General features: G+C 39.1%; 1 long non-coding RNA gene across 1 annotated transcript in view; it reads left to right on the top strand.

Moving 5' to 3' along the window:
• LOC130570048 (uncharacterized) overlaps nt 1-26,192 on the top strand; it is a 33,101-nt gene extending 6,909 nt beyond the window's left edge. The window contains exons 2-3 of the long non-coding RNA XR_008964919.1: nt 25,678-25,785; nt 26,012-26,192. This is a non-coding gene — a long non-coding RNA (uncharacterized LOC130570048). The remainder of the gene's footprint in view (nt 1-25,677; nt 25,786-26,011) is intronic.
• The last annotated feature ends 264 nt before the right edge of the window (nt 26,193-26,456 follow it).

Raw genomic sequence — 26,456 nt, 5'->3', positions numbered from 1 at the left:
GTGTGTACCTTACGGGGTGTGTGAGGGCATACTTGAGACATTCTGGCAAAGTTTGAATGAGAGACAGCTTGTTTTAAATGCTATGATTTAAAGGAACAATACAGGGTTTTTAGGAGGATCTATTGACAGAAATGCAATATAATATACTAAACTATTTCTTCAGAGATGTATAAAGACCTTACATAATGAACCGTTATGTTACATTGAATTCGCCGCCATGTTTTGTACAGCAGCCCTAAACAGACAAACAACTCTACAACGCGCGTTTCCTCACCCTCTCCCCTGCGGTATAGTGGTGAAACGGATCGCGGATGATCCGTACGGATCATACTCTACGGTTCGGAACGCACGTGACCCGCGGATTAAATGTAAGTTCAGTGTTTCCCCTAGGTTTACGGCTTGGGGGGGCTGCGGTCTCTATATTTTTTTTGCGGCAGAGGTCCGGACAATACTTTATTTAATAAATAATTTTAAATCAATCAATCTAATGTTTTATCAGGCCATTTACTTTATATTCTATGTAGCCACAGTCTGTATGAAACATGGAAGGTCTGGTAACTGAGAAAATGTGTTGTAGGCTCTGGTGCTGAAGTGAAGTCCCAGTGGTCTATGTTAATATTTAAAAAAAACTACTGACAACAAAATGTAACCACTGAAATGAATATATCACGAGCAGGAGTACTTACAAAGTTGCTAACAGCCTTTCCATGCCATTCATACTAGAACTGATTATAAATATTCTTTCCAATTAAAACACGATTCACAATGAAATGCTCTTAACATGCTGATTATTTATGCTATTAATATCATAAATGCTATATGTAGATACAAGACGTTATGTTTTATAATCTGTCACAAACCTATATAGCAAACAGTAAACTGACTGACAGCTAAAAATACTTTATTACTGCTGCATTTTTGTTTACTTAAGCGTTACAGAAAAAGTGTCCATTTATTTACCTGCTGTTAGTGTCTGCAGGTCTTTATATGCGACGTGTCTTTGGCGGGAGAAGCAGCGCTCACGGAGCGGAAAGGGTTCAAATGAAGCGCGTTTGGCGCTAAATAAAGATATTAGAGGATATAGCGGCAAAATATAATCAACATAAATGTCCACCTCAGTTATGTAGACGCGCTGCTCAATTTAACCCACAGAAATAGTCAGATTTTTTTAATGGTTCATTGTGTCTTGTGGTCCGGATGGAACTCTTCCCTGCGTCAACATGAGAACGATATCTTTGTCGTGTTTGGACTGAGCGATTCGTTGCAAATCTATAAAACAACGTTAGTGGCCGCTGTAAATCAAAAACTGCGCCTTTAAGCAGAACTACTGAGCTTGGAGCTCCTTTGCATGCCGTCTGGAAGACGCAAGGTCAGGGGTCATGGCCAGGTCGCAGCCTGTGGGGCATAAGGAGCTCCGGCGTACAGAAGCATGTTGGGGAGCTTGGGCAGTGTGGAACATCGCAAACATCTTGCTGTTAATCTCTCTCAGGAAAGAGAGAAAACCACAATTTTTCCCTCCATGTCCTGTTTTCTCTTGTTAGGTCGCGTCTGTGTGAAGTTTACTTACTGAAAGCCTCCTTTAGTAATGGATATTAAACAGAGTGATGGATGTGAATGGCTTACAGCACAAAAGAAAAATAAGAAAAAATAAGAAGGAAGGACTGAAAGAATAGAAATTAAGTCACTCACTCCCTGAAGCGGTTAGCTGGGGGAACTGAGAAGTGGCACATCTGGAGTGCTTCAGCATATATATTTTGTAACATCTGGAGAAATCTCATGGAATTTAAGGGTCCCCTCCTTTGATTTGGCCCTGATCCCCCCCTCTGTTCTGTGTTCGGCATGTTCAAAGTCTCAGGAACGTCTCTGGAACGTAAATGAAGGGGGGGACTCCTATTACAGTGGGGGCCGAGTCATTCCAGACTTTATTGTGCTCTAAATTGGGCTCCTGTGCCTGGTTTTCCTTTGTACTTGCGGCTAATTAAGTGACACAGAGGTGAGAGACGGTGAAGCGAGCACCAGTGAAACTCAACTCCCCATAAACGTCTTGTGAGACTGACGTCCGTAACGGTTTTAACCACAACAAGAGCCACTAATGCTTGTTGGAAAACTTATTTGGGGGGCCATTTTAGGTCAATCTCATGAACATGGTGTTAACAGATTTCATGTCTTATTTTAACCAAATGATGCATAAAGTAAATAAAGCCTGTTTTTAGATGAGCTTACGAATTTTGTTCAGTGACGTCATGTCATTTCTATTAGACACATTATAAATTATGCATTGCCAAATATTGCAATATACGATAAGATAATTCTTGCTATATATAACCAACTTGTTTCACTTTGTTTCTGATCGTTGATATTGAACCCACATAAGCAAGCAGACACAACAATGATAGTCTGTCTTACATGATATCTTTTGATACTCACTCAAAGAAACATATGACTTTATGTTTAACTCTCACAATTACCAACGCTTCTTTAGAAAACAGAACGTAAACTTGTGTATCAATCAAATCCCAAACGTAAACCCCAAGCTTTAATTGTGAGGGTTTTTTTTCCAAGTTGAAAGCAGCTTTGATGTGTGATTGTAACCTTGCCTGAGCTGATCCTCTTGTGGGTCAGGGAATTAAAATTCTGTTTTAAGAGACTTCCGTGGATTGAGCATGCATGAGGCTGCAGATCTCGCTTTAGAATTGAAGACACGTCATGGACTGACAGATGTCGGATTGTTTCATCTTTCTAGAAAGACAGTGCATGTCAGCATAATCTCTCGTGTGATGCGTGATTGAGGATTTGTAAAAGATTTCTGTAATGAAGTGACAATGTTCTGGAGCGTTGTTGAATGTGATATGTAAAATAAGACAATGAAGGGAAGGATTTATTTTGCCGTAATGACCATCTGACTGTTCATTATTCTACATGTTATATGCAAAATTGATATGAAATGATTGTGAGGTTAGTTAATATGAGAATGATACACAAAATAGCATAATAGCATAAACATGCTATTACATAATAGCATAGTTATGCATGTACATGGCTTTAGGTGAAATTTGTTTTTATCTTTTATGCTGTGGGCTGTCATACCTTATTGATTTATTTTTTTGCTCTCTAGATTTGCCCCACCGTCACTCTCTTCAGTACCTGGTGCTTACATTGAAAGTCTAAAAAAGTGTGTTTTTATTTATGAAAGCCCATTTTGGTCTCATTGTTCTCTCCCTGTCTCTCCCTGTCTATCAGTCTCTCATTCAGTCTTTTTTTCCGAGAGGGAAAAAACGCAGTTGGTTAATCGGGTCCTATTTGTCTGCGCACAGAGCTATTTTCTCGATGTTGCTGTGCAGATGGCCTACATCTTTGTGCTTGACTGCGTTGGGAACAGCAGGGAGAGGCTGATGCACATCATCATAGAGTGTGTGTGTGTGTCGACTCTCTACATTATTTAATTCCCAGTCCTCCCTGCACACCCCACCACGTACCTCAACGCCGTACAAATCAGGATTTTTCTATCAGCGTTCCTAGAACTCGACGGGCACAGCGCGCATCAACAATCACTGCCCTTGACTGAATGGAGTACATCCTTCTCTACCCGCAGCAGCTGTTTTGGGCTAAGTGGTCTTTTCTAGGAATGTGTCTCTATACATTATCAATAAATCAAGCTTGTTGGGGGTGAGAACACAGGAGGCAGGTGTTACATTCACATACGTGTGCTTTTAGATTTTACTTTGAAGTCGGTCTGTCAGGTCACCTTGTACCTCCAGAGTCGCTTTTGCTGTGTTAGCTTGGATTTTAGCGTGCCGAACTTCCTAAACTGAAATGACATACTGTCTCTCTTGTTTAGCGTCTGTTATTGGAGTATTTTTGCTATTGTTGTTTTTTTAAGGTCTGTTTTTATTTTTTTATTTGGGGACGTAGCCGAATGCTCTCTGAGCTTTGATCACATCTCCACAAAGACATTTAGACTGTTAAGAATGAATCATTCTAATAGACGCGGTCTGTGTCGTTTAAGCATCCGGAAACCTCAAATTTACAAAAAGCCACGATGAAAGAAATTCCAAGCCACAATTGTGTATCTCGTAGCCTGGCCGTGAGTGATCGTGGAGGTTGTGGCGATTGACTGCACAGCATGTGTTTGATAGAACTGTGGGTGGCGAGGGGACTAAGATGCAGTTTTTGTTTGCACATGCAGAAATTGCAAAACCGTGCTGTACGCCCCATTATTAGCCTTAGAATATTTTTAGAGCTTGTCACTGTTATGAAATGGAAAAACACTTTCCCTAAGGGAGTCATATGATTGACAGATCTGACTGAAAACATTACTCAAGCCTGAGCATATGACCCTGAGGAAGCGTGGGGCAGATATTGATGTTAAACCTCAAATGTTCACTTTTGTGTAATGTCTTCAAAGGTATCTGAAGCGATCATCAGTTGTGATGCTGATTGGATGATTGAAGCTCTCTAGGCATTGTTTCTAGGTACTAGCTGATTTTAGATTTGGATAAATCAGCGATGATGATGATGGCAGTGTCACACATTTTTTTCCGCCTGCTGTCAGCATAGACCTATGCCATTTGCCCCCTGTGAAATGTCACCTTGCATTAAGTCTCACTCCCTAACTGCAGTAACAGCTTTTCTTTTTTATTCTACTTTTTCATATTCAGCCACCCTGTCAACCACCTCCATGCAAGTTATTCCTATGCAGTTTTTGTTTTAGTTTTATATCATTTTTATGAAGCACAGGGGCATATAGGAAATGAAGGGACACAAGATAGATTCAGCATCCTTTGACTCAAGTGTTAAGGGATAGTTCACTCAAAAATGAAAATTCTGTCATCATTTACTCACTCTCTTGTCGTTTTAAACCTATATGCCTTTCATTTTTTCGGCAGGACACAAAAGAAGATATTTTAATGAATGTTGGTAACCGAACAACGGCGGTACCGATTCACTTCTATTGGTTTGTTCTTCAAAATATCTTTTCTTGTGTTCTGCGAAGAAAGGAAGCCATGCAGATTTAAAATGACAAGAGGCTGAGTAAACAATAGAATTTTCATTGTGGGTAAAATTTCACTTTAAGGCTGAAATATCAGATTTTGCTTTTAAGCAGACTGTTTGCAAATCATTACCATGAATCGTACAGCTCAGTTCTGACTGTCTCTCAGACAGCCGTCTCATTCGTCTGTCTGTAAGGATGCATATTCAACTCCTTCAGTTCAGCGCACACACAGCACACTTCATCGACTAAGGCACCTCGCTGCTCTGGACGCTCCCCCACCTTCAATCCCAGACTCGGCTCTTCACAAAACACAGATAAAGCTGCTGTCAACATTTGTTTTGTAAATGGCCACATGCTGTAGAAATGTAATCCTGCCTACAGTTGATCACTCGGTCATGTCTCACTCGGTCATGACCTAGTTTTCCTGCTCTCCGTCTTTCAAAAACCATCTTCCCTTTTTTTCCCCTTCTCTTTTCACCCAGTCGTCGCTTCTTTTTGGGAGGAAAAATGGTGGATGATCCATATATATACGCATTGGCTTCTGTTCTCGAACTTCCATTTTATGCACATTGAGTCATTGTTTTTGTCATATTTGAGGCCTAACTGCTCTATTTTCAGAGAAAAATGGATTTGGTGTTATCACATATGTTCAAACAGCATGCCCCTTGTTTGTCATTTATGTACGTCGAAATTTAATTAAACGCAGCCACTGTAGCATCGGCAACCTGCATGGTTTTGTAATCACGACTCTGTTTACGTCGCCTGCTAATGTTCGTGTTATTAGATGCATGGAAGATGCATGTTGAGAAAAATAATAGAGACGGCAGTCAGCTTTGTCGCTTACTATCTGGTAAATCGGTAAGCTAAACAAAAATGTCATTTTGCTTGTATAGAATCACTTTAGTTTCCTGCGTTGTTGATGTAAACTGCCTAGGATGTTTCACGCCTAGTGGTGGCCTAGTTAATTCATATACCAGTAAAAAATGGACAATTTCAAAATCAATTTTGACATTTGGCTTCATCGCACAAACGCTATCTGGTAAATCTCTAAACTAAACTAAATTGTCTTTTTTTTCTCTTCTGTCAGCTTTGTTTCCTGTGTTAACATTTTTTCATATGTGACAGTGTGTAGGGAAGTTTAAGAACATGTCAAACCATTTGTGTATTTACACATTTGGCAGATGGTTTTATTCACATTTATACTATAAACCCTCCTTAATACCAAATTAAATTATATTTCACAGTAAGCACTGGTGCATCCTTAACTGCACAATAGGGGTTGAACGACCTTAGATTTTTTGGGGTTGACTATTAGGGATGCAACAATACAGCTCACCCACGGTTCAATACGTACCTCGGTTTTTTACCCACGGTTTTCGGTTCGGTTCGGGTAGCTTGGCACATTAAAGGGTTTTTTCATTATTATTTGCTTATGTGACAGGAACAGTAAAAAGTTAAGAAGAAAAAAACGATTTTATTGCATCTTTATTTTACTTGACTTGTTTTATTATCTTTAAGCAAAAATCAACTTGTACAAATTCCTGGTGTATTGACATAAGGTAAAGATTAACACTGACAGCTCACAGCAGTTCTTGGTTTAGCTACTGTTCATCAACATGCCAGTAAAATAGGCTTCTTGAAGAGGTTTTGCGCATCAGAGTATTTAAACTAACGTAATGCAAACTTGCGTTTGGTGTAATGGAAGATACAACAGACAAACGTGCGGTGCGTGTTTAACACACTGCAAACAATAGCGCTCAATGGGAAAGGCCAAAGATAATATGTAAGATGCGCCACTGCCATTGCAATAAATTGGAAGAAGTGCAACACTAAATAGCTGCTGTGAGGCACTCTTGCTATGACGTAAATAGCTGTCCGAAAGGCCGCCGAGTGTCATGACTTTCGTTTATCGGACTTTGGCGTGGTGCTATAGACGCTCTCTCTGCGTGTGTGCTGGGTTTTGTATGCAGTGTGAAACACATGAAATACATTCTTGATGTGCCAAATTCGGACATTATCACTTTGGTACAGCGCGGGATACAATAAAGCCGCTAGGTTCTGCTGCTTCCGATGGTCGATCAGCATTATACTCAACAGCACATTGCTTCTCGTGCAGGCAGCCTCGCTTCACCACCCGACCACCAATCGCCTTTAGATATTTACTCGTGGGGATGCGTTTATCTAGCTCAGCAAACAGACATGCAGACAAACACGGACAGAGCCAGTTCAGAGAGTAATTAAGCACACGGAAATAAATTAAATGCAAACGCGGAAAACCGCAATTCACGTAAGCATATTGAATCCTGAAGGCCGTTCTGAATGGTTCAATATTATATTGAGAATTGTGTCATCCCAATTGACTATTATGTGATAAAAGTCGCATCGACTAGTCGATGACGTCATTAATGAATAAAATAAGAGCTAAGAAATGTTTTGCAGCAAGATTTGATGGGTGTGGGCAGTAAGACACTCATGTGTGCGGGCTGTGGGAGAATGGCGGGACTCCTGCAAAATAGCCTCCAAATATATATAGTATCTAAGTTCAAATAAACTGTTGTTCATGTATTGCACAAGAGCAACAAGAACTAAACTAAAATAAAACTATTTTAAAGCGCGAGGTTGGTGGTATGTCTATGCAGTAAAAGAGCAGGTGGATCTCTATAGCAACCTAACGTTGATCATGACATTATGTAGTCTCGCCTTGAACATTGCGTGGCTATTAATGGCCAAGCACTGAATTGGTTTGTCTTATTTAAATAATATAACTTTTTCTGTTTATTTAAATTGATGTCTGTCCTCCAAAGCACATCTGACCTGCGGGGTTCCCCAGGGATCTATTCTTGCTCCTATTTTGTTTTCTTTGTATATGCGTCCTTTGGGTTCAATTTTAAGAAAACACAAGGTATTATTACATTTTTACACAGACGACACTCAAATATATGTACCCATCAAGCACAAAGACAATGCTGTTCTGTGTGCTTTGGTTGAGTGCTCGTCAGACATTAAGATAATTATTAAGACAATATTTTTTTATTTCAAGGATTTTTGACTCTGCCCTGTTATTTGATTAGCAAGTAAATGCAGTAGTCAAATCATGTTTCTTTATGCTGAGACTACTGGCCAAAGTCAAGGACTTTGGTTCGAGAGAGTTATACATGCATTTATATCCTCTCGTCTCGACTATTACAATTCAATTTATGTAGGTATTGGTCAATCCTACATAAACCGCTTGCAAACAGTCCAAAATGCAGCGGCCAGAATGCTTACTGGCACACGTAAATATGAGCACATTACCCCCATCTTACTCTCTCTGCGTTGGTTGCCTGTATGTTTTAGAATAGAGTTTAAGATTCTACTCTTTGTCTTCAAGGTTTTAAATGGGTTGGCTACTTCCTGTTTATCTGAACTTGTGAATGTTAACAGTTCAACAAGATGTTTAAGGTCTTCTTGCCAGAAACTGTTAAAGGTTTGTAGATCGTGGTTGAAAAGAAAGGGAGACCGGGCTTTTGCCATAGCCTGTCCCAAATTGTGGAATAGCCTACCCCTTTCTATTTTATGAAATTTCTATAGAATCTCTTTTTAAAGCAAAACTGAAAAACCCACCTTTTAGGAAAGGCTTATAATATTTGAGTCGTTTTTGAGCTTGTTTGTTTTGTATTTTTATGTTTCTGTTTTGTGTTGTTTGTGTTTTTATTTATTTATATTTGAATTTTTTATAAGTATTGGACAGAACAATGGCCAACGACTGTTGTTTTATTGTGCTTTATAAATAAACTAAACTAACGTTACTTCAGATCTGAAGCGTGTGTACAGACCAAACTTCCCTTGCATTTACAACAAGTCAACTGAAAGTGTCACATGCCCTAATAAGATGAAACAACAGAAAAATGTTTCGAGTTTGTTTTTGATGGCCTATGACTTACGTCAGTATATTTATTATCCTAATGCAGCAGATGCTTTATCATAGCAGACTTACAAACGCAGCACCTCAGTGACACAGCAGCCAATATGAGAAACATTTTTATTTATTCTGTTTCTTTCATGTTTTATTAAATGGGGAAGAAGTACAAAAAAAGACTATAATATTAAAAGATCTGCGTGTAGAAACTAGCTCACTGAAAGGTAAGGTTTTACCTGCGATCTTTGCGGCGTCAGAACAAATTGTGAATGTTGCGGATGAAAACAGGACACACTGTGAATGATGAGTGCGGAAGCAGGACAAGATAACATATATTATTCCCAGGAGTGTGACAGAATCTCATAGGTACGGTGTCAAAAAAATCTCATGACTCGCGACTAGTTGACATCAAGCTTTAAATGTCGCGCCAAAGCACTGCACAAAACTGTATGATGTACACGTTTTATTGTCCGCTCTCTGATCAGTCATTCCAGGACGTGATTCACATTAACAGCATCAGTTATAAAATAAAGTGGATCCTCTGGAATTCTGCCTTCATCTCATTTCAAAGCACATGCTTATAAGCTGGAGTGTTTGCTTAGCAATCGTAATTGGGCCTCGTGCCGCCCCACTTGACCTGCTGGGTGAGTTTCGCTCTCATTGTGAGCGCATTGACTCCACACATGGAGTGCTAATACACTGATTTCTTTATGTTTGCATAATTGTTTTCTGTCATATGGAAAATGTGGACACAGGTGCCCTGTTGACATTTAGGGATTTTAATATAAATGGTTGCAGGCATTTAAGGTGTGCTGAGGCTAGTTAGAAAAGTCAAGTGGATGTCTTTGGCTGTGTATAAAATCAGATAAATGTTAAGCTGGAGAGGCATCTTTGCATCCCCGAATCCAATGTGTACTGTTTGTAACAGAATTCGGCAAAGATGTATTCAAATGGCCTGTTTTAGGAAAGCAATGTCGTTTGTTCTCTATGGTATAGATACGTTAGTTTAAGCCCTGACACTTTTAATGTCTCTGTTTGATATGATGTCTGAGAATTCCAGAATAATGAGCATGACCTTGTTTCTGTGATTTAGTAGAAAATTTTGTTTTTCCTCCATTGATGTGGAAAAATCCCAAAGCTTGTCATGCATTGCTATTTCAGTCCACTAATATTGAATATAATTCAATGTGTTTAAAAATTGAGATTGAACTTCCTCTTCAGACAGCATGAACATGGTAGTGTAAATCTTGCATGTTGTGCAAGTACATTTTCTTGGTAGTGTTATTGCCGGCACGTGAAATCACCGTGAAGAAAAATGTGCCTAATCTTTTCCTTTGACTGGATAAAATAACACTCGCTGTGTAAGCGTTAAGAGTTAGCTTGGTCAGCTAGCTACGCTAAAGTTTGCATCTCGTAATTTAACAAATAAAATACAGTTATCCGCTAATCGTAGTTATGTAGTTAATAATGGCAGTGTGGCAGAACAATTAATTTGATTTGAAGTTGAAGATGAAATGCAACACAATCGTAACTTGCCACAGAGTGCTGCTTTTAATGTCTATTAAGCTATATAAGCTATCCCAGACACTGACAGGTAATTATTTATAATGAACTGATGTGTCAGTAAAAATGACCATTTAAATATTAAGCCATGAATATTAGGGCTGTGTATTGACAAGTGCCTCCCAATACGATAGATGGGTCACGATACAATATATTTCTATGTATTTCGATACGATACACATTTGCGATATATTGCAATACTTTAAATAGAAAATGTAAAAAGTAGAGCTAGAAATACAACATGCTGTGCACCACCGGGGGTTTTCTGTAAGGATAAGTGTAAAAACATCCCTTACCTCTGCAGAGTGGCCATGATGTGCGATGCATGGACCTTTAGATCAGAGGTTTGGGTTCTCAAACTGTGGATTGCGCCCCTCATGTGGGTAGCACAGGGGAATAAGGTGGCTCACGCAAGTCACTTGGCTGTTGTGGTGCATTATAGTTAAAACACTGAACATGGGTGGGTATAAAACCCCTGGTTCATCCGTGCTGTAAATGCGCTGGTGTCACATCCGTGAAAGCACAGTACATGTCATTGTTACTTTTCTTAATAAACTTTTTGTCTAATGCACTGCAGTAGCCAAGTGACTTGCGAAGCCTACAAACAGCATTATTTTATATAACTCATTACTTCATTACTTATTTTGAAAACCAAAGCACACCCACACATCAGCTCTGAGAGCTCCAAGCGTTCTTATATTTTTCACCATGCGCGTCGCTTCCACTTACTTTTGGCCGTATGTATATGACATGATTAAAAAAAAATATTGATAGTAGAGGTATCACTATCGATACACTATTGAAAAAAAAATTGCGATAGTTACATGTTTTTATATATAAAAAATATTATAGATATTTTTGCACAGCCCTAATGAATATTATGTTACATATGTATTTGACTCTGTATGTTAAATACACTATTGTACAGGAAGTAAAGTGGGCATCTTTAGCTTAATCATCACCATTACGTGTGTTCACTTACTAAAATCTAGTATGGAGTAAAATATGTTTTATCATATTTAATTAAACACCTGACTAATTATCAGTAAGCTTTTTTATTTCTTATTATTGGTTGATATTTGAAAAAGTTATTAAACTTGTTTTTGACACTATAACACTGATGTCGGCTTATGTTTTTGACCTGTTTTTGTAATGCATTTCATCACCGTGATACTACCGTCTACCGAAATAAAAGCTTCATCAATTACCGCCACATAAAAATGTACTACCGGCACAAGCCTAGGTCATAGTGATATCTGAATTCACACAACGCCTGCTAAAACGCAGTGTTGGGTAAGTTATTCTAAAAAAGTAATTAATTACTAGTTACTAATTACGTTTTCAGTAGTGTAATTGGACTACTGTACAAATTACTTTCTCCAAAAAGTATTTTTAATACTTATTACCAATTACTAATTACTTCCTATATCCTGACAACCTTGATTAGTTAACTGATTCAAGGATTGACATGAAACTGCTCTTTCAGTTCATTCAAATAAATAATATAAAACTTTATAAAGTTTTCTTATTAAAAATACAAAAATATTACAAATGTGAGAAGGATATACATTAAAGCATGCATTTTAAAGTTAGACTTAGACATTTGATTCCATTTCCACTATTGTACATATTACACAGTATTTAGTTAATTACATTAAAGTAATAATTCAATTTAATTACAGAATAAATAAGAATAATCCCTTACTTTACTTTTTCAAGGGTAAACAAATTAAATTACAGTAACTTATTACTTAGTAACTAGTTACACCCAACACTGCTAATACACAACCAATGCTGTGTGTGTGTATTTTTCAGTGCGTCGCTCATTTCCCGTCACAGTGTTCTGTTTACTTGGTTATTTGCATTTAAACATGCAGAAAGTCGGCCTGCTGGGAAGAGAAAGATAGCATTAGGTTTAATGTTCTGTCTAATGCTGCAGCTTGCAGGAAAGCTAAGACCATTTCAACAGGATGTGGAGCAGAGGTCATCCACAAACTTCTCCACATACTTTGGGGGTTTCAATGTCTGTTAGTTTGTAATCGCTTTATATGATGAAAATATGAAAATAAGTCTTGAGTTAATGTATATGGTTTTGGTTCCTCTAGATCAGACTCCAGTCATGAGTTCAGTAATAGTAAGGATGAGTCAGGCTGCACAGTTTTAAACGCTTCCTTGTCTCGGTCTTCATCAAAGAAGCCTCTCTCTTCATCCAGTCCAGTCACACAAATTAGATTATGCCGTTTGCCCAAGGATCTCTGAATGTTGGGTAGAAAGTAAAGCCCTTGTTTTATGTGCCCTGCGGCAGGCCTGACCTAAAGTACATAAGCCATCTTTTAAAATTTCTCCCTTAACTTTGTTATCATTCTTCTGTCCTTCCTGGCCCCTCCCCGCTTTTCACCCCCACCTTCCTGTATGGCATGATTTTTTTAAATAACATACAATGAAAAATGAATCTCTTTTAACATAAAGCACATTGACTTGCAGTTGCTTTTCTATTGAGGAAGCACACAAATAACTTGTACCATCTTTATCTCAACTTCCCCTGTTGGTAATCTCAAAGGTACAGCACAGCAACATTAAGATTCCTGTCCTGCAGCGTAACTGTGGTCTTGAGGTTTTCGGTGTCACACTTGGGTGTCTGCTCGGTCCACGTAGGGCTGGAAAATAATTAAATAACAATAACTATCAAGATAGAATTAATTTCGATAACGATGATATGGTTTTTAAGCACATTTTCGATATTTCGATATACATTACACGTCCGGGTCTGAGCCCTCGCTCTGCTCCGCGGCAGTGGCTACTGGTGTTATGGAGCGCCACTCCATCTTGCCCCAGTATAAATCTCTAGTTTAAGCCCGTGTTCACACTTCTTTTTTGAGAAGAAAAAGTTGACCAAGGTGCTTTTTTAGTAAAAAAAAAAAACGCTGGCAGCGTTGAGTAGCCCCAGAGTGCAAGCTGGACGATGGGGCGGGGCAAAACATTTGGAAGGAGCGACACGTGTCGCCCCGCCCACTTCACCTTTCATTGGTTCATGATCAGAAGGAGCTTAATGGTATAGAGAAGCATGATGACAGTACAAAGAGAGTAAAAATTGTTTCTATTTGTTTAACTTAATATTTTAACGTTTACCATGATGTTCGAGAATTTAATGTGGCGTAGCCTAGTTACTTAACAAACACTGCATCTGAAGTCATTGCGTGACAGGGCAGCAAGGCAACAAGCTTTCGGAAGCAGCTCATGCCACAATGTCTCAGCTCATGCCACAGTGTCTCTTAACCTATAAAATTAAAATGTTCTTTGTTTTTTCCACTTTAGAAAATGTCAACTACCGACTAACTGTATCTCCAACAAACACGAAGAAGCACCACACCATTTAAACCATAGAAGAATATGTTTTTATCTATTAAACTGTGCTGTTTTGTAATTTTACAAACAGTGTCTCATGTGGTACAGATCCATATGCATGGATGAAATTTGGAAACTGTACAAATAGAACGCGGGTTTTGTAGCCTGTTTGGAAAAACACATCTGTAAAAGACGGAGAAAACATCACCTTCTTTAACAGTTTACACCAGTTTTTTTCACATTACTCCTATTTAAGGCAAGGACATTACATTTATTGACAACACTGTGACCGTATGCTGTGTCTATTAATAATATGCGTTGTTCTAAAACCGTAAACCATTTACATTTTTTACATTTAAATTTATGCATTTAGCAGAATCCATATCTTATCCAAGCTATACGTTTATCAGTTTGTGTGTTCATGGAATTGAACCCACGATCTTTTGCTCAACCACTGTGTCACAGGAAATCCTGTTAACTATGTATGTACAGTGTGAACAACATATCCTGCAATATCAGCGTTATTCATTATGTATATCACAAGGAATATAATTGTCACGATAGGTGGCGTGGAGAACCCAAATGCAGGCAACAGGAACAAAAGGGTTAACACACTGAACAGCTTTATTAAATAAACAGAACAAAAACCACCCACGATGGGGGACAAACGAGGTAACTAAATATATCAAAAGGAGTAAACCAAAAACTTCCCACAATGGGGCAGAATGAGAACTAAGAAATAATCAAAACTCACACTGACTAACACAGGCAAGACGAAGCAAGACAAGACAGGAACTCAAGGGACAAGCACATAAAGAACAGTATCTACATACAGGTCAGCACACGGTACACGTACATACACACAGAACGCAATCCACCAACACAAGACAAAGAAACAAGAGGGTATTTAAAGGGAATACAAACGGATAACGACATGGGGCAGGTGTGGGTAATCAAACACTCAGGGAAAGATAACAAGGAAATGAGAGGGGCGGGGCCAATGACGAGACACTGGAGAGAACGTATATTATTGTCAAAAGGACAATAATATGTTTCTCTCCACACATAACCAAAGGCTTTGCCATGACTCTGCTACAGGACCAAGAAAAACATGACTAAATGAAGCAGAGCCATGACAATAATAATAATTTCCATCTCCCCCTATTTCAATTCTGCATCTCTTTATTTGTGTATCATAACAGTATTGAGCCAAAAACTGAAGTTTGGCTAGAAGCAGAAGTAGTGGTCAAATGCAGATTCCTAGATGGAGAACACATGAAGAGTTTGGAAGTCCGTTTTTAAATTTCAGAAATCATGTTTTTTATTGTGCATCCCAATTAATATCAATCAAACTTCAGTTGTTTTGTTTTGATTTAAGCCACACTAACTAAAAAAATACAGCTAACTAACACAATAAAACACAATTAAAACATGATAACATAATAAAAAACATGATTTAAAAAAAAAAATTTAAACGGAGACTTTTCATATATACACACTGCTCTAGTATCACTTTCGTTGCGGTAGCTCGTTGATATAACCAGAGCACTGTTTGTGTTCGTGCTTGTGCGTATGAATTTCTTTTATGTTTGCTAGGAACCCAAACTTTGCTTTATTGTTCACATTTCTACTAAATGGAACTTTCCATATATTATTGTTATTATGTTGTTTATTGTCGCTGATGTCTAATTCTTCGTTTCAACCTGTCCAAAGCGTCACACTTGTCTAAACCAATAAGATGTTCCTAATCATGAACCAATGAAAGTTGAAGTTGGCGGGCGTCTGTGCACGAAGGCAGCCCAGAGAAACAGATAAGGCAGCATAACATCTGTTTGAATTATAAACAGAGAGCGTCTTCGCAATAACTAATCACATATTTAAAAACAACAATACTAATTTCTCACTAGAAATGCAATCAGAAGTTGTTGAAAGTGAAAATTAAACTTACATTTATACAAAACTATGCTCCAACGGGCGTTTCGGCTGCCATTTTATTTTTTCAAGCTGTAACCTTCTCTGGTTAGCTGGGGAAAATGAGATTGACGTGGGCGTTTTTTTTCAGAAAAGTTTAGCTATTTTCAACCTCAAAAGACATTCTGAGCTGCAGAAAAAAACGCCGGAGCTGGCGTTTAAAAAAAAAACGCTCAGGACGTTTTTGAGAACACTGTTTCCTTCATAGGATTATAATGTAAAACAGACGCTAGCAGCTTCGAAAAAGAAGTCAAGTGTAAACACGGGCTAAGTTTAATATTGATCAATTTTGTCCATATATTCATTTACAAAACGGATCTGCAACTTACTAATGCTTGCTTTCGGAAAATAAACACGAACAAGTTTAAACAGTTCTCAGTGTCTCTCAGTTCAATCATATGTCTAGAATGATTTTGATCAGCATTTTATTGTTCATATCAGAGGGCTCTCTCAACTTCTATCTTACATTTTACTTTTTGTAATACTACTACTACGTCATTTTATTTATAGGCGCCTTACTGACACTCAAGATTAAGTGCAGCAGATGATCTGAGAGTGCGAGTCGGAGTGTGGTTGCGGTAGTAGGGAGGAGCCAAATTATTGAGTGCTTTATAAGCGAGGAGAAGGATTTGAAAGTTAATTCGAAATTTAACCGGAAGCCAATGCAGGTCTTGTAATGTGCTCGGTTATAGGAGTCCGACAGATCATTCGTAATTATAATATTGTTTATATCTTTATCGGAATTATATAGTATTGACCGAAATGCATGAATATATTTCAATATCAATTTTGGCCATATTGACCAGCCCTAGGTCGACGCCATCTTTAATATGAACATTTGATGTGAGAGATGTCTGTGGTCACAACTGTTAGTGGCGCAACACGTTAACACCTACACGGAACCACACGGACATACAGTGTGTCATCTTGAGAATAACACTGGAATAACACCTCATTTCACCCAACTGAAAATACACAGTAGATTTTTTTAAGATTTCCTCTCAATGCATACGGTGTTGCATGGTTTCCTAGTGATAACCACAGCTCTTTACTGGTTAGCTGTGCAACATGTGGGTTTGTACTCGAAATGGCACTCGAAGTGGCAGTGAGTCACAGTAATCGACAACCAACTAGCCGATTAATATGTGTGACTGGTTCATCTAGATTTGCGCATAGTACCTGTAGATATTTTTAGGGTTTGTGCTTTTGGTTTGCGTTAATGGTAAAACTCTTTATAATAACTCTATAACTCTTTTATAAAAGCTGTTTTTAAAGCTGCAGTCTGTAATTTTTGCCTCTCTATCACCATCTTGATTAAAACAAAATGACAGGGTACTTTACGTTAACTCTAAAAAAAAAATACTGGGTAAAATGTTTTTAATATTTCATATTTTTAATATTTTGTACACATTTTACTCAATCATGTGTTCAAAACCACCAAACATTAATTTTACATAGTTAGTCAAATGACATTTTTTTGTGAAACGGTACCTGAGCTAGCTAAAATTAAAAATGATTTTAAATAAAAAAATAAATAATATAAAATATATGAAATTCTAAGTATGTAAGCTAACTGTTACAAATTGGGGTAAGTAGACGTTTTGAACAATACATTTTTATGAACTTGCTCAATAACTCATTTTTGTTCATTTTAGCAAAAAAAGCTTGAACTGAATTCATTTTGAAGCACGGCCTTGACCAGTGGTTCAGATTTTTACATCTTTGTTTTAGCAGAATGCTGAAACAGGAAGTTGTTTGTGTGTTTATAGTGCAGGTCTTAAGGGTGGCAGGGGGAGGATGTGGTATTTAGTTGAAAGTGGCAAGAGCCTGATGATACCAGCTTGGCGTGCTCCGAGAATGGCGTTTGACTTGACAATGTGCTCAGTGTGAGGCCACCAGGCAGGCTTGGTGTCAGTTCTGGTGACCTGTCCTGTTTTTTGATTGGTCAGAACGGAACACCTGTGGTCTCAGCAGTGGCCCTTGCTACGGGTGGAATTTCAGAGCTAGGTAATGTTACGCCCCCTGCGGGGAGCTGAGAAGGGAGGAGCAGGGATGGTGAGAAAGAGGTAGAATGTGTTAAAATCTCACGTAAAACACAAACCTTTTGAAAGCCTCAGCTTCTGTTTTATGTTCATCACTTTCATCTTGACCTCTGGATGGTGTCCTCCTTTCTAGTTCTTTTGGGGAAACTCTGATTTGCTGGTTAAACGTGATGTCACGTGCTTCACATAGCTATTTTTTCAAGAGAAAGAATTGTAGCCTCAGCTGTTGCTGCTTTTGCATAACAAAATAATCACATTTGTAGTAAAAACTATATGTTTTATTCTTTAAATAATTATTTAATAATATAATAGAGAACAATACTATATATATATATAACTGTATATGTCAGTCCTTTTTATATATAATTGCTCATATGGTGATGTAAGATTTTCGTCATAATTCCCACCTGTAAGATGTTTGACATTTCCTTTGTGCAGATCGGCTTTCAGAAGATGGGTTGTTCAAACCGGCATATCATTAGAGTTCATCTAGGAAACTCAAAGTCAGACCATCATCTCTGATGGGCTTTGATGAAAGCTGAATAACTGTCAGTGCCGTAATTGAATCTAATGAGAGGCTTCTCCGTCTGATTATTTTTGTAAGTGGAAGGCAAACATCTGAAGTTCATTTTGGTTACCGCAGTGGAACACCTCAGGCCGTGAGAGAAAAGGAGAGTGTTTGGCGCTTGCGTCCTCAGCAAGAGTATACTTTGAAAGCGTAAATGGTTCACCAGTTCCGGCGTTGTTTAAACATTCTTACCCCGTCCTTCGTGTTAGATTGAAAATACGTTTCCACATTCAAGGATGAGGCAATCTGCTTAACGTCACTAGCCGTTAATACAGAGAAGACGATACAATAGGCTTTTCAAGGCCGAGTGGAATGTGCTACGCCTCTATTCCTCGGAGATCTCAAGGCTGTGTTGGGCTCAAGATGACCCAGCAGAATGTATTTTTTGTCAAATTGAAACTTTGTCTTACAAACCATCACCACGAATCTGAAACTACAACGCAAATCAACTATGAACAGTAATTAAAGATGAAAGGTCATTTTAGTAAATGGAATTGCAAAAATCCCATCTTTTCTGCCACAGTGTCACAAAGCTAATGTTGCTGTAGTCACTTACTTATTGTATTTACATCTTGAATTGTTCTGTGGGACTAGGAAGAAGCATGTTTCTCATTGCCTCCCTTGATGCTGGTGATGAACCTCTGCTATACTTTGATGTTGAACAGGGATTGCGCAGTGAGATTGTAGCAGTTTCAAACAGATCTGTAGTTCCCATCACATGCAGGGGGCCTTTGACCTTCTGTTGTCCCTGAGGTCCAGCAAAATCAGAATTTTCATAAGCAATGCTCTAAAATAGTATTTTGTGACCCTAATACTTTTGGGCTTTTGCCACTTTGTTCACAGAGACAGTAGAGATGAGGAATAAGATTCAGACGTGACGTAGACTAGATTTAATGATGGATATCCTGCATGAGCAATAGAGCTTAAAGGGAAAAGTCACCCAAAATGAAAAACCTTTGATCATTTACTCAACCTCATGTAATTTGAAACTTGTTTGACTTTCTTACTTTTGCAGAACACAAAAGAAGATATTTTAAAGAATGTTTAAACAACATTGAACTCCATTGTATGGACACAAAACCACATTTCTCAAAATATCTTCTTTTGTTTTCCCCAGAAGAAAGAGTCTTATACAGGTTTAAAAGACGTGAGGGTGAATAAATGATGAAAACATTTTCATTTCTGGTTGAACTGCCCCTTTAACATGTCTAGTGTATATGTCTCTAATTGCTAGGAAATGGTTTTCACGACCTCAACATCTTTACATGAACATTCAAATCATTGGATCCATGGATAAACCTAAATTTTTCGCATAATACAGCTGTCTAAAAACTTGCTTCTGATTTGTCATTTGTTGCATCCTGTTGTGTCATCTGCAAGAAAGACCAGTTTATTGTGTCTCTGGATGATATTTCATGACGTTAAAAAGTTCTGTTTATATGAGCATGGTATTTAAAGACTGCTTCATCAGAGCAATGTTTTAATGAGCCGGTCAAACACATACCTGTATTTACTCTGCATAGATTGTCAGGGAAGATAACTGTGATTGGATTCAGGACACAGAGACTCCACCCCCAAAGCCTTATCGAGAGAGAGATTAAATTTGATTCTAATGAGAGATTTGTGCCAGGCCAGGACATAAAGCTCCAGTCCAGAGGAGTCGTTGAAAGACAGATTACCTCATCTTAATATTCATTGAGATACAATAACACGGTTATGCTACATTGTTTACATGCAAATCTCTGATTAAAACCCATAAATTAAAGCTCTACACATAGCTACAGTAGTCAGTGGATGGTAATTTAGAAACTGAACTGTAAGAAGTTTAATGTTGTGGGAAATATGATTTTAAAGAATAGATTATGCATTGAATAGTTCTTGTCTTTTCTCTCTTCACAACTCAAACCATACAAACATTTAAGCAGTTACGTATAGGGCTGCAAGAACTAATCGATAAAATCGATTATAAAAATAGTTGCCAACGAATGTCATTATCGATAAGTTAGTGTGTGTTATCATGTGGGAGGTGCTCCGTTATAAAGTATCCATACAACGTGAGATACAGATGAGTCTCTCCGTGCCACACGAGCTGCGCAGTTTTAAAAGGGTGGTGCAACGTTGTGTCATGCATTCTGACTTCTTTACAATGTTAAACGTGCTGTCTTCTCATGCTTAACATGGTCAACTTGTTCAAAAACGAGTTGGGCGTATTATGTAGTATTTCTGTGCTCGATACACTCCCCCAGCGATCGTACAGGTTTCGAAAAGTTTTTTTTGAACATATAAAACTGTTTCGTAACAGTTTTTCTTAGTCCCTTATTGGACAATTCTTATTGGACGCCCACGCGGCAGCAAGGAGAGCAGGAGAAGGAGCATGCGCAGACGTCACTTTCACTTGTGTGCAGGAGAGAGAGAGAGCATACGTTCGCGAAGTTCAGGTGTTTGTTTGTTCACTGCATTTGGGTGATGAATGTTATATAAACAGTGGATATAATGCTGGATTTGAAGATCGTTTGAAACTGATATATGGAGCCGTCCCAGCGCTAAAAGATGCCAGACATGAACCGCACGCGGTAAGTGAAACTGATGTCTGTGTTTTGTTGGCAATGGGTGCGCACGTGCTTTAGTTCAGCCTACCCCTCCCCCCGCACGCGCCGTATGCTTTCGGAAATAATCGTAAAGCTGTATCTATCTTTTATAAATGTGATCAAACTAAATACTCTTCGAAGATACGAAGTATGCAATACTACTCTATAGGTACTCAAGATTAATATTGAGATTGGCAGAAACCGCGTGTGTTAGGGCCGCTTTAAAGTCAGACGAGTTTCTCCGTGCCACGAGAGCTGCGCAGTTTTAAAGTCAGACGAGTCTCTCTGTCGTGCAATGCGAGCTGCGCAGTTTTGAAGTCAGACGAGTCAAGCAAGCTTGTCATTTTACCATTTCATTGTGCTTTCATTAAATACCACAAACTGAGCATTCGTTTTAAACTAAAAAGCAAAGTTCTTTTTTATTTGTGTTAAAACAATAGGTTTTCAATAGGTTGTTTTGGGAGTGTGGTTGAGAACTTTCTGTCTTTGTGATTTAGCTTTTTTTGTGGAGTTCCCTGTCCTTTCGCATTAGCTGTGTTTTCGGAAAAGCCAAGCTTGACTGGGAGCGTTAGCTCATGTGTTAACGCTGTAATATTCAGTGACATCGCTCAGAGCGAGCGGGCATGCGTCATTGTCCGCCCTTCACAGGTTACACAATACGTAATGCGCTGTGCCGAAATGAAGGTGATTCACTCCGTTGGGGTTTTAGACAAGAGATAATGGACCCGACTGACCAGCAGAGCCCCTGGGAAACGTGTCCCTAATGGACCCGACTGACCAGCAGAGCCCCTGGGAAACGTGTCCCTAATGGACCAGGTTCATTTTGATGACCGTCGCTGATTACTGCCTGTATTACATGCTTAGTTTGGTTTACACTTGCTGGATTTGTCTGATTCACATACTGGGTGAAGTGCGTCCTAGAGTCACATTAGATTTATGAGTTTTTTAAGATTTGCTTTTTTCTGAAAGGAAAACCTTTAAACCTTTAGCAAAGCTACCAGACTTTTCCTGCATTAACAAATTGGCTTCCACTTTAATCTGCGCAAGTTCTCCCATAAGCATTGACTAATCACCTGATTTATAAGCAGACTTGCGCTCGTGCTTTTATTAGTTCTCCAATAATCTCTTGTGATTTTCACATGATGCTGATTGTTCATTGATGCATATTGCAGCTACTTGTTAAGCTCCCAGTTCATTTTTGTAAAACAAGGTTATTGGTTTCATTTAGGTGGAGGAGCAGTAATATTCAAGTCTTTTGAGTTAAAGGGATACTTCATACCAAAAATAAACCTGCAAAATAAAACCCCTGTGGCTGGTATCACTTATGATGAATGACGAAATGACGAATCAAAACACCAAAGAAAGTTCAACTTGTGTGCTGTTACATCTTCATAAGCCATACAATATTTGTGACCCTGGATCACAAAACCAGTCTTAAGTAGCATGGGAATAGTTGTGGCAATAGCCAACAAAACATTGTATGGGTCAAATTATAGATTTTTCTTTTATGCCAATATATGAAGTATGTTCCATCAAGATATTTTTGTAAATTGTCTACTGTAAATAGACTTCTGCCCGATTAACCGAAAATATATCACGTGATTTATTAGGGGTGGGAATCGCAGGGTACCTCCCGATAAGATTCGATACGCGATACAGGGCTCAAGATACCGATAATATCACAATGCGCCGATTCTGCGATAATCGATATATCGCTTGGCAATTCTATAACAATACATCACGACATCTGTAAATGAAGGGAAAAAGGATCTATTAGATGAGCAATTTTAGTGTGTTGCGACTCTCTGTCTTTAGGTTTGTTTATTCTTGCGCTTGTCTTTGGACTGTGAGTCTCTGGTGACTCTGGTGACTCCACACGCGTGGTGACTCCCAAAACGGGGGTTTGCGGCGCGTCACGTCACGTCAAAGCGCTCACGCTATGAGGATCATTGCGCATTTCAACCCAAGTTTCGCCTCTGCTCGCCTAAAGTTGAGCTTTATAAAAACTATTAAAGCTTTACAAAACAATCAGACTTCTGAAATACGTGAGAATGAGCTTTTTTAATATGCACGCGCAGATACCTGCACGAGCACTGCAGGTGAGAGAGAAAGCGCCGGACTGGAGCGAATCACGAAACTACAGACTGAAAGAAGGTCAAAAGAGTGTTCCCAACTTTCAGAGCGCCGAGTTAACCACGCCTACTTATTTACATTCACTACGAAATCCAAAGTGCGCCCAAACTTTTGATTTAAAAGACACTGGCGCATCTCCAATTTGTTGTTGGTCTGCCATTATGCTCGTATTTCTTCTCTGCTGTGAATTACAATTTCCGTTCATCTGACCATCCGTAATCTGGGAGCGTCACCACAAGAAATATGTGGGTACTGCCATTCAGGTAAGCACAGTGTAGGTATGAATTTAGATCTTTTGAATATGAAAAAAAATCGATACTTTGTGCCAGAGTATCGATAACGTCTCGCGGGCTGAAATGTCGCGATAAATCGCCATATCGATTTTTTTTCCCACCCCTATGATTTATGCACAACTTGTGAGTGCAGTACAGTAAAATGCTGCTGCATCCGAAAGCCAGAGGGAGCTCTCGTGCAGAAACTCCAAATAAGCACTGCAGAAGAAGACCATAACACACGTAGTTCTAGGAAATGCCTAAGGACATGTTTTTATCACTGTTCCTCAAGCCTCCTCAGGTATTTTCATGATAATAAAGTATATTTATAATGATCATGTTTGACGGGTGTTGCTTTTTCAAATGCACATTATAAGCGACTCAAACTCGCACTGCTTTTAGATAGAGCAGCATTTCCTACTGATCCCAGAGCCGTGCTTCACTGACTAGCTACGCATCAATAAAATAATCGATACCTAGCATTAACGCAGCCAGCTCGGTTTCAGCAGGATTTAGTGGTAACCACGATTAACCGTAAATATTTGTCTTATCCTAACAAACATACCATACATCAGTGGAAAGCTTATTTATTCAGCTTTCAGGTGATGTAAAAATCCCAATTTTGAAAAATGGACACATAAGACTGGTTTTGTTGTCCAGGGTCACATTTGTCATTTTTTTACAAACTAGACATTCTAACTGTAAACCATTGTATGAAAAATAACTATCTGTGAGGAGATTAATGAAAAACATATTTTTATAAAATCTTATTTTTAGGTTTGCTGAAAATAAATGCATACGGTACGGAACACACAGTACTTTTCTTCATAAAACCACTCGCATACCACATGTTGCCCTCTTATCGCCTTAAAGAGTCCTCGTCCATCTCTGACATTTTCCACATTTTTATCTTTTTTAATCAAGCAGCCCAACAAGCAGTCTGTCTGTTTCCTGTACCGCACGACCCACAACCCTACCCCCCTCCCGACCAGAGCATCAGCATCCCAGCCAACTTATCATGGGGAACTAATTCAATATCCCTGCGCCTGTTTTAAATGTCATTGGCTGAGCTCATCTGGAATGACATGTCTTTCATTGTGGAAGTAAAGGCGCTTTATTGAGCAGGGACCACAACGGGGTTGCGGGTGCCCTTCACTCTTGATATTCGCTGCGATCTGAAAGGTCTACGAGCTTTTTTTGAGATCATTGGGTGCTCATTGGGCACAAGCTCACTCTTCCTGTCCCTCGGTGGCTCTGAGTCATTGTGCATCCTTAACTGACTTGTGAAAGTAGACTATGGTTAAAGTTTGGTGCTTAAATGTCAGTTGGTGTGAGGAGTTTGTTTTATTTTATTCAGTTTGTCTGTCTGGCAAGGCTTATGATAGGTTGTACATTAGTTCAGATATTATTTTTTTGTACAGCGTGAGTTTAGGGTGGCACCACCTGTTTGAAAGCTGTCATTGTTTTTTCAGAAATGTATTTTGGAGTATTTCAAAATACGCTAATGTAATTCAGTCACATGTCTTGAATATTGAACGTCAGAAAAAAATCTATTAGGACGTAGCGCTCTGTAGGCTCTCACCACATGGATGATGAAATCAGTGAACCCACTGTGCCGAAAAGGTCCCATTTCAAAGAATTAACCCAAGACCCCAAAACAGTAAGGCGTCTTGCCATAACCCCTGAAGTCGTGCCTGTCTCATCTGGCCTTCTGCACATTTTGACTCGATCTCAGCCTCTCTTAGTTCTCCCTGGGCTCTTTCCCCCCTCCATCCCAGCCTGCATGGCCAGCAACCTCCGGGGTTGTGGGTCATTAAACAGGGCAAAGCTGGAAATGTGAGGGGTCGGATAGGGCAGAGAGGGGGCCAATGTGTGAGGCAGAACGAGTCGAGGGGGCATTGCGTCTTTAAAGATCAGTTTTGAGCATAAAGGGCAAATAAGCATCTGCATCATCAGACTCATTTAGTATTTATTTCTTTAATATCTCACTATTTTCTCTTCGGCAACGGTAAGGTTAAATGGAAGCTTTATGATGTTTAGATGTTTCTTGTGAAGGAAAGACCCCAATAGTACCCCATGTGTCTCCTCTTCATTAAGTCTCCAGAGCTATGAAAGAGCAACTCCGGATAATACAAATGTCCTCTGGGTAATCCGGTGGGCAGTCAGAAATAATTATTTGACAGCGTGGATCAGTGTTCACCATCCTATGGTGATTGTTTGTTTTGGCGTAAAATTGAAAGTGTTTATGAATTATCGTAGTCAATATTTAATGTACTGACAGATCTCTTTGGTTTCCTCCTGTAGGGTTCCTGAAGCCCCAGTGCTCAATTCCACCGCATCCTCAGAGAGGACGAGAAGTATGTACGTGTTTCACCGGCATGTGTGCTCTTCATCAACGCAGGCTTTCTACAGGTAATAAACACGAGAATCAAATAAACATCCGATTCATCGTCACATACTCACAACTGCAAAATCGTCCAAAAAAGTTCTCTATACAGTAACTCAACGTAAAATAATTCTGCTTTGTGTGCAAAAAAACTGTTCCCATAAAACCTCATGGTTTGTGCTTTGAAGAGCGAACGTGCATAAATCACTGCATTTAAGTCCTCGATTACAGCCCCGGTTTCATCCTAAACAGATTTCCGACCGGGCTCGTCCATAACTCATGCCGAATATGTCTGGTCTTGTATGTAGAGCCTCCAGGAAACAAGATACATCTTGCGCCACATGCGGACACATACACAAAAACGCCTTGTGATCTGAATCGGAGTCTGACCTCCTGCCATGTGTTATGGCACTGTAGTGTATGATTTACAGTTTGTTTTGCTGGTTTAAGGGGCCGGGCTGATGGACACGTTAGCACAGCCTATACAGTCAGCAGGGTTCCTCTTCTCATCACCTCTGAGTAATCCTCACGGGCCGACACTGACTGTAGCAATACTGCACATTCCAGCCCTGATCCTGCGGTATGTGGGAAACATCCCACTGTTGCCTGCCGTGTGGCAGCGTTTCCTTAACTTATCTCTCTGTTGCATTGCCCATGCAGGTTGCATGCGACAATTAAAAGGTGGTGTAACCTGTTT

This window comes from Triplophysa rosa, linkage group LG19, assembly GCF_024868665.1.
Source record: "Triplophysa rosa linkage group LG19, Trosa_1v2, whole genome shotgun sequence".
Taxonomy (NCBI): Eukaryota; Metazoa; Chordata; class Actinopteri; order Cypriniformes; family Nemacheilidae; genus Triplophysa; species Triplophysa rosa.
This window is presented reverse-complemented; position numbering and strand designations above follow the sequence as displayed.